The sequence below is a fragment of the Ananas comosus genome, linkage group 1, assembly GCF_001540865.1.
Source record: "Ananas comosus cultivar F153 linkage group 1, ASM154086v1, whole genome shotgun sequence".
Classification (NCBI taxonomy): Eukaryota; Viridiplantae; Streptophyta; class Magnoliopsida; order Poales; family Bromeliaceae; genus Ananas; species Ananas comosus.
The window spans coordinates 7,214,851-7,218,538 of record NC_033621.1 but is presented as its reverse complement, the minus strand read 5'-3'; the positions used below and the strand labels follow the sequence as shown (position 1 = coordinate 7,218,538).

Here is a 3,688-nt window from a genome sequence, read left to right as displayed (position 1 = left end):
AGGTATATACCTTACAATGCTCACCGTAAAGATAGTGCCTCCATAGCTTTAGCGCAAAAATGACCGCCGCTAACTCGAGATCATGTATCGGGTAGTTCTTCTCGTAGCTCTTCAATTGGCGCGAAGCATACGCAATGACTCGCCATTCTGCATAAGAACACACCCGAGAGCACAATAGGAAGCATCACTTGTAATACACTGGACTTTCGCAAATTGCGGAGTTCGAGTATGTAGAATGGTGTGTGGATCACTCCTACATGTTCTAAAAGGTTAGAACAAGTTTTTGGATAAGTTAGAGGATGATTGGAATGCTAAAAGTGAGAAAATGCTTGAACGGGCGAAATTCAGCCTTTTCTGCTTGCTGTACCGGTACAGCCGCTATAGTGTACCGGTACACAAGGCAGAAATGTGGCAGCTTGGGTATTTTGGTCTTTTCACACTTTGATCCTATCTATTTCAGTCCAGCACGACTCCAGGAGCTCTGTGGAAGGGTTTTGAGACCAGAGGAGGGTTCTCCACCATTTCTCTCTTTCTCTCTCTAGGGTTTTTCTCTCTCTACATCGAATTCGCCGATTTCGCTCGTTTTCGTCGCCGCGCGCGTTCTTCGCTGGTTGCGAGTGTCGCAGCACCTTTGTGCACGTGCAAGAGAGCGTTTTGGAGGGAATTTCGCAGCCCTGGACCAGTGAGGTGCTGGTTGGAAGCCTGAGAAGGTAAACGACTTGATTTTTCCGTTATCGACGTTCTATTCGTCGATTTGAGTAGCGATTTCAGATTTTTGCTCTTGGCTGTTCTAAACTGAGAATTCAGCTATTATTAATGAGTTAATTAGCTGTGAATTAACCTTCTTAGACCTGGGATAAGCTACTTTGAAGCTTAATTGGAATATTTAGCCATTTATGAAGCTAAAATCGGAACTTAATGCACTAAGTTGTGCGAATTGATGCAAATTGGGATTTTTTCTTCGCAGCAGGTCTTCGAGCCTCGTTGAGCTGAACTTGTACCTTTTGAAGCTGGTTTGGGAGGTATTCTAACCTGAGGTAAGCAGGGATTTTAGTTAGAAACTGAATTCGCAAGATTTCGACTATTATAGCTTATAATCGACTATATTGATGTCGTCTCGAAATTGTTCGCAGCGAGAGGGTGTTTGACCCTTGGACCGCCTTCGTCTGGTCTTGGAGGACCTTCTGGAAGCTTAACGTGAGGTATTGAACTAAGCCAAACAGGGATTTAAGCTATTCCAATGTACGAAGTGTAATTGCGCCGAAATTGGCCTTTTCGATCGTAATTTTGATACGATATGTATGCTTCGTGTTCAGCAGGATTGCGACCTAGTGGAGCTGATCCTTGGAACTCCTTGGACTGTTTTGGAGCCTAGTACTAGGTGGGTCGGACCTAACCAGAGCAAGTGAAACTCCTCTATGTTCTATATGTATTATAGAAATGGTTTTATTGTGTGCTTATGTGATTGTTAAAGGGCTCGGAACTCGTCATCATGACGTTTATCATATGTGAATGAGCGTTTATGCATAAAAGTACTCATGCATTCAAGTATTTTTGTTTTGTTCAGTAGAACAACTAAGAATTCAGTTTATTATGTTTCTATGATATAGAGAACATATATACATGAAAGTATTTACATTTATATTCAATTCAGTTGAATGTCTTATGAACAAGTGTAGGATGCACTTTAAAGTAGAGAACAATGACATTCTCTTGACTCGAACGTAGAGAACTATGACATGCTCTGGACTATGTTGATAGTGCCATACTAGTGAAAAGATTATAATGCTATGTGATTTAGCTTTACCCTTACATGTTTACAATCTAGTGATTACTAGCTCTTGTTACTATTGTGTATTGAAATTCCGATCAGAGGATCGAGGGTAAGAACTTTGCAATGAAATTATGAAAATTGTGACATGTGGATATTGGATATTGTTTGCTTGCCATCGTGCTCATTCGCACACGCTTGTGAGGGTAGCTCCCTACAAGCCGGCACTCCGGAGTTGGCCTATGCGACAGTTGCTCGCCCGTGCGGGATTGGGTGCCGAAGTGGATTGCCGTGGGGAGTGTATACTACCACGGGGCCATTAGGCGCGGCGCAAGCTGGACTACCTTGGGTAGGTCCCTGTGAATGAAAGGAAAGTACTAAATGAAAAAGGACAGTAATGAATGTTTATTACTTAAAGTGTACAGTAGTCACTTTTATATTCGTGCTTATACTCATGTCTATGTTCATGATTACAGAAGTTGCTATATCTCTTTTATGCAAATGGTTCATTACTGTAGAAAGCTATTACATGTTGATTACATGCTTATTACTTATTAGCAACATGCTTATAAATCATGCAATTATTGTTATTGCTTTCATTTAGTACATCTTGAGCCTAGTGGTGTAATTCGCCGAGGCTGGCGGCTTACCCACTGGGAACTATTGTTAATAGTTCTCACGCCCTTTTGGTGGTTGTTTTTACAGAGCCATCTACAGGAGAGGCTAGGGATCGTGGCAAGGGAGTCGCGCCTAGCTAGGGACTACTAGGAGCGTGCTAGTCGATCACCTTGCTACTCGGGCTACGGCCGAGGGTGATGTCCCTGTGTATAGATAGACCACCGTTGTACCTATTCTTTTGTATACCCCGTGATGTATATGTACTTTTGGGACAGTCACTTTAGTTGTGATACTCATCTTTTGGTTGAGATTTTTGGGACTATACTCCTTTACTCTATTGTTGACTTGTACTTTGCTCTGATATCAGGATAGAATTTTCTATGATCTTCTTCCTATCGACTTGCTTGTTTGTAGACGCCTTATATACTGCAGGTGTATGGCGGGTCTGTGCACGTGCCGGATATGCTTCCGCTGGTACCCGGGCGTGACATCACTATACACCACAAAGCTCTCTCCCGGTGTTGGCAACGCAAGTATCGGGGTAGATGTCAACTTTTCTTTCAACTCTTGGAAGCTTTGGTCGCAACCGTCGCTCCACACGAACTTCACTCCCTTGTGCGTTAGGCGTGTGAGAGGAGTAGTTAACTTCGCAAACCTCTCGACAAATCGCCGATAGTAACCCGCTAATCCGATGAAACTACGGACGTCCGCCACACTCGTCGGACGAGGCCAATCTCGAATTGCTTCAATCTTTCTCGGATCCACCGAGACCCCGCTCCCGGAAATCACATGGCCTAAGAAGGTCACCTCCGAAAGCCAAAACTCGCTCTTCTTGAGCTTAGCATAAAGCTTCTCGTTCCGGAGTATTTGCAACATGGTCCTCAAATGTTCCTCGTGCTCTTTTTCACTCCGCGAGTACACCAATACGTCGTCGATAAACACTATGATGCACTTGTCCAATAACGGTCGAAAGACTCGATTCATCAAGTCCATAAATGTTGCCGGGGCATTCGTAAGCCCAAACGGCATTACTGTAAACTCATAGTGGCCATACCGCGTACGGTACGCCGTTTTATGTACATCCTTCGGTCGGATCTTCAACTGGTGATATCCCGACTGAAGGTCTATCTTCGAGTATACCTGCGACCCCTGTAACTGATCAAACAGGTCATCTATTCTCGGCAACGGGTATTTATTCCTAACCGTCACTTTGTTCAACTCGTGATAATCAATGCAAAGTCGAAGTGTGCCGTCCTTCTTCTTCACAAACAACACCGGAGCTTCCCATGGTGACACGCT

The 3,688-nt window shown here is 43.9% G+C and overlaps 1 long non-coding RNA gene across 3 annotated transcripts; it reads left to right on the top strand.

Annotated features, from left to right (window-relative positions):
• Nucleotides 687–1,359, top strand: LOC109721386. 3 transcript variants are annotated; one of them, XR_002219210.1, is made up of 4 exons: nucleotides 687–710; nucleotides 971–1,037; nucleotides 1,134–1,202; nucleotides 1,317–1,349. It is a non-coding gene; the product is annotated as an uncharacterized LOC109721386 (long non-coding RNA). The 3 variants fall into 3 exon arrangements; XR_002219209.1 differs by lacking the exon at nucleotides 687–710 and having other exon boundaries at nucleotides 837–1,037; nucleotides 1,320–1,359; XR_002219208.1 differs by lacking the exon at nucleotides 687–710 and having other exon boundaries at nucleotides 837–1,037.